The sequence below is a fragment of the Suncus etruscus genome, chromosome 1 (assembly GCF_024139225.1).
Source record: "Suncus etruscus isolate mSunEtr1 chromosome 1, mSunEtr1.pri.cur, whole genome shotgun sequence".
NCBI lineage: Eukaryota > Metazoa > Chordata > Mammalia > Eulipotyphla > Soricidae > Suncus > Suncus etruscus.
The window spans coordinates 159686482-159702154 of record NC_064848.1 but is presented as its reverse complement, the minus strand read 5'-3'; the positions used below and the strand labels follow the sequence as shown (position 1 = coordinate 159702154).

General features: G+C 49.2%; 1 non-coding gene across 1 annotated transcript; it reads left to right on the top strand.

The window, feature by feature from the left end:
* Positions 1–12544: 12544 nt before the first annotated feature.
* On the top strand, positions 12545–12675 carry LOC126032191 (small nucleolar RNA SNORA51). The gene has a single exon (XR_007503827.1). It is a non-coding gene; the product is annotated as a small nucleolar RNA SNORA51 (small nucleolar RNA).
* The last annotated feature ends 2998 nt before the right edge of the window (positions 12676–15673 follow it).

Sequence of the window (15673 nt, the reverse complement as noted above, 5' to 3'; positions counted from 1 at the left end):
TGCAATAAACCCAGGTTCAATCCCTAGCACCCCACATGATCCCCTGAACACAGACCCAGGAGTGGGCACCACTGGGAATGACTCAAAATTAATTTTTTTAAAATAAATCATTTTGTCTTATTTTGGGTTTGGGCTCATACTTGGCAATGCTGGGGGGATGGGAAGCACTATTCCCAGCATCATGCTGGGGCTACTCTCTACACTACTGAGGGACCACACAGTATTGGGGCTCAAACCCAGGCTTCCTACATAAAAACCTATTCTCTATCCTGCTGTGCTGTCGCAACTCAAGAAATTCTTTCTTTATAGAAATGCTGTCTGGGTCTTATGCAACCAGCTTACAGAATTGACTTTGGGAACTGAGCCTTCTTGGTGGGGAGTTGATTATACAGAAATGACTTGGTCTGGGACTGGAGAGAGTGCAGGGTTAAAGCACTAGCCTTGCATGCAGCTCTGGTTCAATCCCCTGGTTCAATTCCCTGTGCCCCAAGCCTCAACAAGAATGATCTCTGAGTGCAGATTCTGGGGCACCACTAGGAGTATTGGCATCCCAAAAACAATCAGATAAAAACAAAACCAGTAAATAAATGACTTGATTTGGCCCAAGCACCAGATAATCCAAATAGGCTGGGCAGAGGCAGAGGCAGAGGCTGGAAGTACAGGAACTTTGCTTAGATGCTTCAGAAAGTGACAAGGTGCCTGCCGGACTCCTGGGCATAGGTGATGTTTCTGGGCACCCCTTTGGGGAGTTCTAGGGCTCACCCACAGGCAGCATCTAGGTGCTGAGCAGTGTTGGGAGCTGAGGTCTGGTAGTTCATCTGGTAGTAACCCCAGACATGGTGGACTTGCTAATTAGACTTATTAACACACAGGCCCAACCACAGCTAAGCTAAGGTCTGGGGGGTGCAAATAGGTGCTGTTTTAAGTGTCCAGGTGATAGAGATACTGAAAATAATCCAGCTGACACCCCTAGATGTGGCTAGGCTAGCAGAGACAGCAGCCTCCACCCTCCAAGGGAACAGACATCAGACCTCCATGAGGCCCCTTGACCCAGAGTTGCTGTTTTTTGCTCAAGGAGCATCTTGAGACTGGGGTTTCTACACATGGTTGGGGGTCTTTCCCCAAGAAGGAAAGTCCACCTCAGGTCCAGGTTTCTCAAGACTGGTTCTGCCTCTCTCTGGAGCCATACATTCAGAGAGGAGCTACAGCTGGGAGGGGCCTTGACCAGGACTCAGACAAGCCTACCTTGCTCCCCTGCCATGCCACAAGCCACGGCCAGAGCAAGAGGATGCACCTAGCTGCCTCATAACCAGCTCAGGCTCAATTGGTAGAGTAAGGTACTTGGAATAAGGAGAGAAAGGGTCAGAGTGATCCAGAGCTCTTGCATTTAAAGGCAGGATGACCAGGTGCCAAAAACAGCTTTTGTGGACAAAAACAAGTCAGGATTCCGAGGGCGCAGGCAGAAGGGCAGACAGGTGGGGTTGTCAGCATAAGGGAAACTTCTAGAAGGGTGAAGTCATTCCTGCACTCACTACTAATGTGACAAATGGCAAGAAAGCTCAGTTCTCATCAGACATTGCCTTCATGGCCTGCCATCTCCATAGCAGACGGTCCAGGAGGCACTCCCTAATCTCTCATCAGGTTGACCCTGTGGGCTCAATGGTGCATCTCTTTTTGTTTCTTTCAGTTTTTGAGCTACACTCAGGGTTGCTCCCTGCCAAAACTCGAGAATCAAATTCAGGGCTCCCATTTAGGCCTCTGAGTCATCTCTTCAGCCAGCAACTGTCTTCAAGTTCCATATGAACTGGAGTCAAGTAGACTCGGCTTACAGGACTTCTGGAAACTTCCATCTGTCACCTCACAGGGCTTCTGTCAAACTATCTAGCCCCTCCTCAGGCTGTGAGGGCCACTCAAGCTAAAGGCAGGAGGGGTCGCTGCCATTTCACAGCCCCGCACCTGCACGGCATGTCTGTCCTGTCCTCCTGAGCCACCTGCTGGTTATGCTGGAACAGCACTAAGCGGCCACTATACCTACTCCTGAGTGTGAAGGTCCCTGAGTGGTCCGTTCACAGTGCTCGCCACATCACACCACTTGTCTCAGCATCAATTCCTCTTCCCATGCATAGATTGTGCCTGCCCACCCCCGTACCCTCTCCCCAAAGTCTCAGCACCCACCGCATTCCTTCCTGTCTATGACCTTGACAGCTCCTAGGCACCATGTGAGTGGGACTGGATGGTATTTTCTCTCTTGTCTGCTTCCCTTCACTGGGCATCGTGTTTCAAAGTACTCATGTTTCAGGCGACTGCGTGGGAATTTCCTTCTGTTTTCTAATGGAAATGATGTGCTGTCACATGACCATCTCACGCTGTTTGTTCATATGAGCCTTGATTCAGTCAAGTCCTCCCCCCACCATTGGTGAAGATACTGTTAGACGTTGAGGCAGGCGTCTGCTCGGGACCCTGATCTCTCTTCTCCAGGTACAGACCCAGAGAGGGCTACTGGACAAGCTCTGGGACTTCAGAGGAATCCACAGCAGTAGTGCCAGCCATGCTCAGAGTCTGAGATGCATGTAGCTCAGTCCCTGTGGCCCACCAGCTGCAAACATACTTTTGAGAGTTGTGGCACTCATGAGATTCTCATCACCTTTAAGTAAGGGCCCTTCATTTTGCTCCTAGTGCATTCCAGCAGCTAATCCTGGCCGGCCTGGCTGCTTTCGCTGGCCATGGATGCTCAAAACGTTGCCCACACAGAAAGAGTCCTCACTCACTCCATCCTATCTATGAGCTAACAGCAGAGTTTTCTAATTGTGTTTCTCCTTGGAATAGAGGTGAAGACAGGGAAATGGGAAGCCCCAAAGATAGGTTGGAATCCACTGCCAACATTTGGGTTCCCCTGGACCCTTCTGTCTGCTTAGTTCCACTCAGGAAGGAGGCAGAATGCATCTCCCTGCTCAGACCGTGCACAGCCGGGGGTGGGTGTAGGTGAGGAAATGCAGAAGCCTCAGATCCATGTTTCCACTCCATACCAGGAATGGGCCCTTGTAGGGGTGAGGGATGGACATCACCCTCCACATTAGTGCACCTGGTCACAGGAAATTCAGGCAATGCATGTGATCCAGTTGGTTAAAATTAATCAAGGGTTTACCTGGGGGCCACAGGAGGCAGTCGGGATGATCCGTGAGTGCAAAGTCAGTAGTAAGTCTTGAACATTGGGGGGTGTGACCCAACAACTAAAACAAAACAAAACAAAATAAAAAAAGATTCCTCTAGGGCAGGGCCACAAAATGTTGTATGGAGGGCCACAAATGGCCCGAGAGCTGCAAGTTTGAGACCCCTGGGTTAGAGTGATAGTACAGCGAGTAAGGTGCTTGCCTTTCACCGAGCCAAGTGGGTTCAATCCTCAGTATCCCATATAGCCCCCTAGCACCACCAGGAATGATCTCTTCATCCAGAGTCAGGAGTAAACCCTAGCACCAGGTATGACCCCAAGATATAAAATAACGTAAAACTGCTCAGCCACTAGAGCTCTTCTTCAGCTCATAGAGGGAGGCGAAGACCCAGTAGCAGTCCTGTGCAGGGCCATTTGGGGAGGCAGAGGCAGACCCTGCTCTCAGAACAGTGGCAGCATTGGAGTCCCTGCAAGACCTGCTCCACTGGGAAGGGCCTCAGAGCTGCTGTTTCCTCTCCCAGTCCTTCCCCCGCATGCACTAGGCTCTGACCTGCAAATTGCAGCCTCACCAGCAGCCTGGAGTCATCCCCAAAAAAACCTGGTAATCCAAAAGTGGACTGGATAGAGGGGTGGGAGGGCCAGGCAGGAGGGGAGGGAGGAACTTGGAGAGCCGGGATCCTGGACAAGCCAAGGCTCCCCTATGACAAGAGCAGCTCCGAGCTCTTTGATGTGGACCCCGGGATGTCTGCTGTTCCTCAGTACCAATTACTAGAGAAATCACTCAGCGTGTTTACCCTGCCTCTCTGCAGAAGCTCTTTGGGGACATTTGAAGTCTGACTGTACCTGCTAAGCAACTGACAAGTGAAGCTTCCTCTGTTCTCCCCCCTTCCTTCTTTGACTGCCACCTCCGCCACCCCTGAACAAAGTCAGGCTGTGTTGAGGTCCCTGCCGTGCCCCACCCTGAAGACCACTCCCTCCCAGCTCCTACAAGTCAGCTTCAGCTGTCAGGAAACATCACTGGACTATCGGACAACCTGGATGGAAGATGGATAGTGGGAAGAGAGTGGGTGTATGGGGAAGGAGGGATAAGAAGAAGGGAGGAGACAGGCAGAGGGCCTGTTGGGCAGACGGATAAAGAGATAGACAGGCATTACCTGTGACCAGAAGATTGAAAGACCAGCAGATTAAAAGGATGATCAGAAGGATGGCCTGCCTGGTTCAGAGTGATAGCACAGCGAGTAGGGCACTTGCCCTGCATGTGGCCTAGGTTTGATCTCTGGCATCCTTTATGGTCCCCTGACTCCTATCAGGAGTGAGCTCTGAGTGCAGTCAGGAGTAAGCCCAGAGCACTGCCATGTGTAGCCCAAAAGGAAAAAAATATAGAGAGAGGAATGGACTTAGGTAGGGGAAGTGGGCATATGAACATACTCCCAGGTCCAGAGCCCCAGAAAGAAAACTATTGGCAGGAACAGGAAGATTCCAGAAGACTAGGAGACTCCTGGATCCAGGTTGGACAAGGGCACAGATGAAGGTCACCTGAGGATGCTGGTGGCAGTTTTCAACAAATTGAGTGTCCTCAGGAGACTGTAAAAGAGCAGGGATCTTGGGTTCAAATCCTGGCTCTGTCCAGGCTTGCTGTGCAGCCTGTGTGCATCTCACTCTCCAGGGGAGGAGCCTGGAGGAGCCCCAGAAATGGAGACCAACCCCCTTTCCTGGACCTCTAGGCCCCAAAGTAGCCACTGGCAAAGGGGGAAAGAAGGGCTTCTGGCTACCCAGCCATATCTGGGCCACTGAGTAGCCACTGGTTGGGGTTGTAGGGGGGGGGGTGGGAGGCAGAAAGTAAAGATGATATAGATGTGTCATTCTACTGTTCCATGTGACACACACCTGCTACTTTTGGATCAGTGTGACTTGCCCCCCAAACTGTTCTTAGGGATGAATTAAAATAATCTGAAAGAAATTAAATAAAAGCATTTAGGAAATTTTTATATTTACCTTGGCTTTGGAGCCACACCTGACAGAGCTCAGGGCTTACTCTTGATTCTATGCATAGGGATCACTCCACAGTACTTGGAAACCATATGAGGTGCTGGGGATCAAACCCAGATCTGCCTCATGCAAGTCAAATGCTTTAACTGTACTATCTATCTCTCGGCCTCTGGACCTCTGTTCTTATACAGGCCTTTGGTCTATTCAGTCTCCCAAGAATGTACAACTTGCCAAAAGCAGCTACCACAAGCAGCTTTTCACTGTGTCCTAGTCAGGACCTGGATCCATGTCCTGAAAACCCCTGGATCTGTTTCCTGGAATCCCCTCACTCCCACCAATAGCATCTGCCTATTTGCCTGCAAAGCCCCATAGAATTCCACTATGCACCCTATTAAGGAACCAAGAAAACATGACTTAGAATCCCACCTGGCTCATCCTCAGCCCCTCCCTGACAGGACCTACCCGCTCCCTTTGCAGGGAAAGTTCCCACTCCTCTGCTCCAGCATGTGTTCCCTGTCCCTAGCCTGAGGATTTTCAAACTGAAAATTCAGTTCAGGGCCAAGCAAGCTCAAGCCGCTGGCTGATGGAATAACAAGAAGATAAATTATTCCTTGGAAAGTACCATTTCCTTGACACTCCGTTGACTTGGAGAATACCAGGATCATGGGAGTATTTGGAGCTTGCTGGGGACGAGAAATAAGGGTATCCTGCTTGCCCCACTGGCAGGCCCTCACAGGCATTCCTGGTTCCCATAGGTTCATCTCCCCGGACAGCCCCAGGGGAAGCCCAGAGTGACTGCATAGTGCCCAGCCCAGGAGCCAGGCTAGTCTTTCTGCTTGAAACAGAAACGGTTCAAAAAGGCTGGCATGAGGGGCCAGAGCGATAGCTCAGCGGTAAGGCATTTGCCTTGCATGCAGCCAACACAGGACAGACCCCGATTTGAATCCCAGTATCCCATATGGTCCCCTGAGCCTGCCAGAAGCAATTTCTGAGCACAGAGCCAGGAGTAACCCTGAGCAGGCTGGCATGAGGTTGATTCAATTCTCAGCACCGATTAGCCCCTCCCCTTGCTCAGAGCCAGGAACAACCCCAAATATGGTCTAAAATCCAGAGAAAAGCAAAAAAAAGACCAAACTCTTCCCTATCTTCCCAGCACTGGTCCTTTCATGTGGGTGACAGGGGGCAAGTCAGTTCTCAGGTTCTTTGAGATGCTCCTGGAGTCCACAGTGGGGAGTCCATGAAGCACAATGGCTCTCCCTGTGCTCAGAGTGGTCAGAAGAACACCCAACTCCAGCATGCAGTGGATGGATGGTCAGGGACCCAGCCTGAGAGTATGTATGCACGTATGCACAACTCTGGGGTCCCTCTGATCCCCAACTCCCACCACACCAAGGCACCTGTTCTGCTTGGCAGTGCTCTTCTTTTTTCTTCACACCTGGTGGTGCTCAGGAGTTACTCCTGGCTCTGTGCTCAGAAGTCACTCCTGGCAGGCTCGGGGACCATATGGGATGTCGGGATTTGAACCAGGGTCCATCCTGTATTGGCCACATGCAAGGCAAACGCCTTACCACTGTGGTATCATTCCAGCCCCTATCCCTTTCTTCTGAAGCTTCCAGCTAACTAAAATTGATGCTTCCCCATATCTTTGGGATTTGCTTCAGCTTTGTGATTACTTTATTTTGGGGTGGAGGGGGCTAAGGGAAGGTTAGGAATTGGGCCACATCCAGTAGTTTTCAAGGTTTACTCATGGTTCTGCATGCAGGAATCACTCCTGACGGTGTTTGGGAGACCATATGTGGTGCCAGGGATAGAAAAGGTGTTCACTTGAGCAGTTGTCATTGATTTTAGGGCTTAGCTGTTGTGCTCTCAGCCAAAACATGTTTTTTTGTTATTGTTTCTTCGTTCTTTGGGGTGCCCTAGATGTGAGGGGACCTCCTACTGACTGGCCCCTCATATCAGGGCCACAAGCATCCCCTGACTGCCCACACATCAGCCTGGCAGCTCCTCAGTTCCTTCCAAACCCACAACCCCACAGATACCTTAAAGCTTGCCAAGGAAGAGAGAGCCCAGCTTCCTCCCATGGTTTTGGAGCGCAGTAAAGCCTGTGTTCTGAATTGCACTCTGCTCTAACAACATCTTTCTATTCTTCAGAGGCCTTTGATTCCTTCATTGCCCAGGAACTAGCCAAGTTATCTAGCTGGACTTACCTGAAGTTTGCTTGCTGAGGAAGAAACGCATTGTTACTCTATTGTATTGTTAATCCCATCCAAAATTTGAGTTAGGAGCAAAAAGATTTCCAATACCCTGGGTTCTCTGTGGCATCATTTTAGTGAAAATCAAAAAAGAAATTGAACAAGTACAAAAAAAAATGTTACAAATTCTGACTAAGATGGGCATCCTCCCCCCAAAAGGTCCAAACTTCACAGGGTCCATAAGCCAGAAAAATCACTATATTTGGGAGCCAACCTGCAGCTATCCATTTTTTTGTTTTTATTCTTTTTTTTTTTTTTTTTGGTTTGGGGGCCACATCCAGTGGTGCTTAGGGCTTTCTCCTGGCTCTGCACTCAGGGATCACCCCTTATAAGACTCAGGGTGAGATAGAACCTAGGTCCATTTTCTGCAAAGCCAGTGCCTTACCTACTGTGCTCTCCAGCCCAGCTGTCTAATCTTAGTCTTGCTAAATAACACAACTAAGAAAAACTTATAAGCCTATTAGTACCAACAGGCTCGAGGTCTCGATGATAGAAAGAGGCTAGGGAGCTCTGCTATCCTCTGGGTGGAGCAGGGGATTGAATCTAGTCCTCCTGCATGCCAAGTGCATGCATGTGCTTGGCCTATTGAGTCCTCTTTCGGCCCTTGGGAAAGGAGATCTTGATCTGTAACATGTAGTAATTCTCTCTCTCTCTCTCTCTCTCTCTCTCTCTCTCTCTCTCTCTCTCTCTCTCTCTCTCTCTCTCTCTCTCTCTCTCTCTCAGTTTTTGGATCACACCAGGCAGTGTGCTCATGGGTTACTCCTGACTCTGCACTCAGAAATAGCCCCTGGCAGGCTTGGGAACCATATGAAATGCCAGGAATTGAACCACCATGCTGGGTCAGCTGTGTGCAAGGCAAATGCCCTACTTCTGTACTATCTCTCCGTTCCCTAACATTTCTCTTTCTAGAGGAGCAGGAAATCTTAGTGATGATGCCAAAAGAGTCAGAATATGAAAGGAGGCACATATGACATGGATCATGGGCGTTGGGGTGGGGGTGGCAACCTTCTTTTCGTGACTTCTGGAATGAAATGGTGGTGATTATGCTGGTGTTGGCCTTATAACTATTCATTATACAGTGTGTCTGTGTTTTATGCAATTTTCTCTTAGAGTTCACATTTTTAAAGTTTAAAAAAAAAATCCTTTTTAGCAACCAAAGAGCTAATTCAATGTGCTGGAGCACTTGTTTTGCCTCTGGGGGGCCCAGGTTCCATCCTCAGCACTTCATGATCACCTGAGCACCACCAGGAATAACATAGAGCAAGAAACAGTCCCCAAGGACCACCCAATGTGGCCAAAAAAAAATAGAATTAAAATCTTATCTGAGAGATAGTTCAATGGGCTGGAGCACATGTTTTACATTTGGGACCCCAGGTTTGATCCTCAAACCACATGACCATGGTCACATGGAGCACAAAGACGACCAGGAGTGGTTCCTGAGCACTGCTGGGTGTGCCCCACCATCACCAACAACAACAAAAATGTAATTAAAAAAAAAATCTCTCTAGGGCCAGAGAGATAGCACAGCGGTAGGGTGTTTGCCTTGCACACAGCTGTTTCAGGACAGACGGTGGTTCTAATCCCAACATCCCATATGGTCCTCAGTGCCTGCCATTTCTGAGAGCGATTTCTAAGAGTAAACCCTGAGCGCACCAAGCGTGACCCAAAAAACAACAACAACAACAAAACCTCTCAAGGGACTGGAGAGAATAATCCAAAGGTTAAGCACTTGCCTTGCACACAGCTGAATCCAGTTCAATTCCTGGCAACACGTATAGTCCTCCGAACATTGTCAAGAGTTGGCCCTGAGCACCACTATTATGGCCCCTCAGTGTTTTTTTTAATACTCTCTAAACTATAGCAGAAAAGATCCAGTCTGGTCGCTGAGGTTTGTGATGTTAATCTCTGTCCTCTCCCGGTGTAGAAAACTCTAATTAGAACAGAATAATGACCTGCCTAGCAGAGCAAGTGCTGTCTGAGGTCCGAGCCCTGTGCAACCCCTCTGGATGAGACAGCATTGGCCTCCGTCTGTTTCCCTAGTCTCAACCATGGTGGCCCTGGGCCAGGCCCCATGAGAGCAGGTTGGTAAAGGACCCCACCCCCACCCCAGTCTGCTTAGAGGCCCTCAGGTGCCACAGTGCTGAGCAGGCACTGCCAGCTTCCTGCTTTATCAGGCTCTTCACGTCTCCCTGCTGATGGATGGCTTCACCCGCCTTCTTCAGGGGCTCCTGCCTGCAAGAGCGGGCCTGGGAGCAGAGGGCACAGACAGGAGAGCTGGCCTGGCTGCAACTCTCTGCAGAGACTCCACCTCCCTCCTGTCTCGTCGATAACCCTGAGGCCCTCCCAGCTGCTGCCTGAGCTGCTGTGCTCCCAGATTCCCTCTCTGAATTGAATGAGTGCATGTGGCATGTCTGGGCTGGATCACTGCCCACCACACACCAAGCCACACATAGGCCTTCATGCTACTGGTAATGGTCCCACCTCTCAGAAGCAGCCTCTCAGACAAGTCTATTTTTATTGTTATTATTATTTTGGTTTAGGTCACCTGGTTATAATAGTGTTAATAAGGATGGCGTTGATGTAGGAAGTCACTGCATCCCACCACCACCAGCAAAGGACCAACTCCCCACACCACTGACCCTTTGCCCCCAGCAGTCTGGTCATCATCACCCCACTTTTGGAATCCCAGATGAGGGCTGTCATCATTCAGTGTTGGCTATTCTCTTGGGGGGTCACTAGGATTGAAAAGACAAGAATGAGAGCAGAAGACAGCTCAGGGATCAAGGACACACACTGACATGCACAAGGCCCCAAATTTGATCCCTAGCATAGTATGGTCCCCAAGCCTCACCAGCATCGCTGGCCTGAGCACTGAGCCATCCCATCATGGAGAGGTCTCCAGCCCCCACCCCCCTGCTTAGGAAGCCAGCCCAATAAAATATTTGAAAAAGAATAGGCAAGAGAGAGCCTACATAGGCTGATAGTACAGTGGGCAGAGCACACACAGAGACCACATATGATTCCCAAGCCCACTGGGAGTGATTGATTTCTGAACGCAGAGTCAGAAGTAAGTCCTGAATACTGTTGGTGTGCCCCCTGAGAGGAGGGGGGGAGAAGAGAAGAGAGAGAGAGGAGAGGAGGAAAGAGAGAGCGAGAGAGCAGGATAAGGTTTGGTGCAAGCCCAGGATAGATCAGTGTGTCTGGAGAGGGAGGGTAGAATGATGGGACTGAAGTGGGTTCTTGTCAGGACAAGATACCCTTGGCCCAGGGTGTGGCAAAATAAGGTCCCCTCCACGGCCACAAGAACCCAAACAGTGGCAGTGAGCAGCCCCCAAAAGCCTTGCTGCCTGCCAGGGGAGGTGTCCAGCCCTGAGCACCAGGCTTTGCCTAAATAGTAGATTCACAGAGGGAAGGAAAGAACAGAACCATGCCAGGTTCTGGTACTAGCTCAGAGTCACTATGCAGTCTTGGATGTGTAAGGTTACCTCTGGGGCTTAAGTTTTTTTGGTATCTTTCCATGCTGTGCTGGACTTGTGGAGTCCCACCTTACCCAAAACCCTGGGAACACATTCTGTTCCCCAGCTCTACTCTGCACTCAGCCTGTGCTCCCTTGGGGTTGGAAATAAGAGGTCCTGGACTTCTCCCAAAAGGTTCCAAAGACAGCAGGTGTGACCCCACAAATCTGGATCAGTCTTCTCCAATTCCATACTTGAGGTAGGCAAATAATTCAAGATACTGAACATGCATGCTGGAGCCCCAGGTTCCATCCTCAGCACTACATGGTTCCCTGAGCACTGTCAGATGTGGCCCCCAAAAAAGGGTGGAGGGAGAGAGAGAAGCTCTACACTGTTAAGGAAACAGGTACTAGAAAAATAAGGAAACATGTGATCAGCCCATAAAGTAACATAATTGGGTGCCCCACCCCATGTGGACTTCAGGGAGGTGCCATTCAGGAGGATTTTGAAGGCAGCTCAAGAGTATGCAAGAGGCCAAAGTTGGATGCAGGTGTTGTCTGGGCTCTGGGCAGTGCTGCATGAGCTGTGGGGACACTCGGCTCTGAGAGCAAACACAACTTAACTTCCCACATTGTTCCTGTGCATGATCACATACATACACTTATATTCTTTTTTTTTTCCGGCCACACCCGTTTGATGCTCAGGGGTTACTCCTGGCTAAGCGCTCAGAAATCACCCCTGGCTCGGGGGGATCATATGGGATGCTGGGGGATCGTACTGTGGTCCTTCCGTGGCTAGGGCTTGCAAGGCAGACACCATACCTTTAGCGCCACCTCACTGGCCCCATACATACACTTATAAACACACACACACATACTCACACTCAGACACTCACACATATGTATACATATATTCACACACTCCCAGACATACACTCAGATTTACAATCACACAGGCAAGCCCTCAGTCTTGTTCAGACACTCTGTCACACACTAACACTCACACACTCTCATAAACTCACACTCACAAACATGCACATATACTCTCAGCTATTCGAATGGACTTTCCACACTTACTCAAATATTCACACACTCACACTCACAAATATTCTCACATAGTTACTCACACACTCTCATACACATTCATACATTCTCACAATCTAACAGAATCCCTCATACACTTATACTCTCTCACACACACTAACACACAAAGCAAGGGAAGCAGGGCCACTGTGACTGCTCAGCAGACTCAGGCCAACTTCTGTGAGGAGGGTCCCGGGTGAGCCACAGGCCTGACCCTGCCCTATGTGGCCCCTAGGCCATGAGGTGTTCTGTAAGAGAACAGCCCAGAGCAGGGAGAGGGCATCAAGGATGCTCTACACCCCTCCACCTGCCCTCACGCCCCACAAAGAGCTGTACTAAAATCAGGGTGACAAGCCTGTCCTGTCATGGGGGCTCAAGGAACAAGAGGATCAAAGCCCAGCAGTGACACTTGATCAAGGGTATAGACTCTAGGCCTTACCTTTTCTTTTTTATTATTATTTTAATATATATATATATATATATATATATATATATATATATATATATATATATATATATATATATATATAAAATCCTTCACCAGTGCAACATTCCCATGACCAATATCCCAAGTGTCCTTCCTCCCCACCCCACACTGGCCTGTATTCTTACTACAGGCTGTGTTCTTTACACTGACTGTATAGAAAGAGGAGGTACAGTAAATGCACCCCATATATACCTCAACCCAGGCTCTTTGCCTTGTCTGTATTGTGAATTGGGGGACAAAAAAAAAAAGGGTCAGAGCAGTAACTGACCCAGCCTGTCCAATTCCAAAGTCTCAGGCAACTGACTTCCCCACCATCACTGAGTACAAACATTTCACTCAGGCTGGGGGAGGCAGGTGACTATGAGAGAATGCAGCCTTGCCCATGTGAAGGAGCACTGATTTCTTTCCCAATACTACAAAATACTTTTTATTTGTTTGTTTTGAGATCACACCTAGTGGAGCTCAAGGGTTACTCCTGAGTCTGAGCTCAGAAATCCCTCCTGGCAGGCTCGGGAGACCATATCAGATGCTGGAATTTGAACCACGGCTGTGTGCAAGGCAAACGCCCTACCGCTGTGCTCTCTCTCCAGCCAGAACAAAATACTTATTATCATTATTACAAGTTCATTTCAATGTGCAGAAGAGAAATATAATCAGCACATTAATTTGCATCACAGCAATTATTGTTAGGAAACGTGCAGATTAAATGTTTTCGGGCCACACCCATTTGATGCTCAGGGGTTACTCCTGGCTATGTGCTCAGAAATTGCCCCTGGCTTGGGTGGATCATATGGAACGCCGGGGGATTGAACCGCGGTCTTTCCTTGGCTAGCGCTTGCAAGGCAGACACCTTACCTCTAGCGCCACCTCGCCGGCCCCAAATTAAATCTTTTTTTTTTTTTTTTGTTTTTGGGCCACATCCGTCGGTGCTCAGGGGTTTCTCCTGGCTGTCTGCTCAGAAATAGCTCCTGGCAGGCATGGGGGACCATATGGGACGCTGGGATTCGAACCAACTACCTTTGGTCCTGGATCGGCTGCTTGCAAGGCAAATGCCACTGTGCTATCTCTCCAGGCCCCAGATTAAATCATTTTTAATGAATTTATTTTTAAAGATAAACTAAATTTAAACAGGGACAAGTGAAATGGACTGAAGAGCTAGTATACATGTTTTTCATTCTGGAGATTTGGGTTTGAGCCCCAGCACACTGGCACTATCCCTGGTACCATGGCTTTAGTTCTCTGAGCATCAGCAGCAGTGAGCCCTAAATCATACAGTAGAGCCAGATTGAAGCCAGATGTGACCCCAAATAAACAAATAAAAACACACACATACAAATGTAAGTACTGAGTCAGGTTTCAGTTAAGAAGTGGTTTCCAAAAATCTAAGCATTGAATGTGGGTTCAGGGCTCTCATTGCCTAGCCAAGTTTTGGGTTTCTACTGGCAGCTAATGGTTTCCAGACTGTTCCACAAACCCAGCAACCCACACAGGGGGGCTCAGGTGGAGGAGCAGAAGGGTTGAGAGTGGTCAGGGCACTGTTGAGGCCCACAGAGAAGGAAGTCCCTCTCTCTCTGCAGTCTCATTGCCCACTTGTTTATTTATTGTGGGGCTCAGGTGTGACTTGGGGAGTAACATGCCCTGGGCCTGACCAGCTCAGGTGTAACCAAGGCCCACCAGGGCTAGAATGCAGCATTAGGAAGGGATCTGATAGTTGAGGGTCTAGAGCTGCCATGTTGGCCAACCCAGTCCTCAGGAAAGAGCAAACAGCCCTAGAGGAGATGTCAGTGGCTGTCACACAGCACAGGGAAAGTCACAGCTCCCCTGTGTGGACCCCAGTCCTGACTCCTCCTCCGTGGATCCAGCTTGAGGACTTGACTTGTGCCTCTGTGGAGAGTCAGGAGGAACCAAATCTTAAAAAGGTTTTATATCATGGCCCAGTTTCCATCATGACTTTATTTATTTTTTTTTTTTTTTGGTTTTTGGGCCACACCCGGTAACGCTCAGGAGTTGCTCCTGGCTATGTGCTCAGAAGTTGCTCCTGGCTTGGGGGACCATATGGGACACCGGGGGATCGAACCTCGGTCCGTCCAAGGCTAGCGCAGGCAAGGCAGGCACCTTACCTTTAGCGCCACCGCCCGGCCCATGACTTTATTTTTTTCCTAGATCTTTTTTAGTGTGTGTGTGTGTGTGTGTGTGTGTGTGTGTGTGTGTGTGTGTGTGTGTGTATGTGAGAGGAGTAAATACCATAGAGTACATGCCTTGTATGGCAAGGTCCTGTGTTCAGTCCCCAGCAAGGCAGAACCCACAACATGGCTGGATGTTACCACTCTAAAAAAAAAATCACATTTAAAAATGCATAATGTGGGGCCGGAGAGATAGCATGGAGGTAAGGCATGTGCCTTTCATGCAGAAGGTCATCGGTTCGAATCCCGGCATCCCATATGGTCCCCCGTGCATGCCAGGAGCAATTTCTGAACATGGAGCTAGGAGTAGCCCCTGAGCACTGCCGGGTGTGACCCAAAAAAAAAAAATGCATAATGTGAGGGGTCCGAGTGATAGTACAGAGGGTAGTGCGCTTATCATGCACACTGCTGACCGGGTTCAATTCCCAACGTCCAGTAACATGAAACACACCACTTTTTACTTTATTTACTCTGACCCCAATATCCATGGTTTTAAAACATAGACATGACTATCATATGTTGTTCAAAGATGAACAGATATGCTGATGATAAAGAAGTAAGTGCATGGATTGATAACTAGCTTTTTGTTTGGTTGGTTTTAGCTTTTGAGTCATACCCAGAAGTGCCTGGTGAGAAGGACCAAGCAGTGCCAGGGATCAAACCTGGGCTCCTATAAACAAAGCATGGACTTCAACCCTTAAAACTCTCCCAAGCCTAGTGTGATATCTATCAGACACAAGACGATGACTGCCACTGAGGAGGGCAATGAAAAGGAGGATAAATATCATGAGGGGTATCTGTAATCAGAAAGTCACAAATGCATGGGGCTGGAGTGGGGGAGGGCACATTGCTGATGCAGGATCCGTCCCTGCAACCCTGTTTGGTCCTCTGAGCACTATCAAGATTGATTCCTGGGGCTGGAGAGATAGCATGGAGGTAAGGCGTTTGCCTTTCATGCAAGAGGTCATCGGTTCGAATCCCGGCGTCCCATATGGTCCCCCATGCCTGCCAGGAGCAATTTCTGAGCATGGAGCCAGGAGTAACCCCTGAGCACTG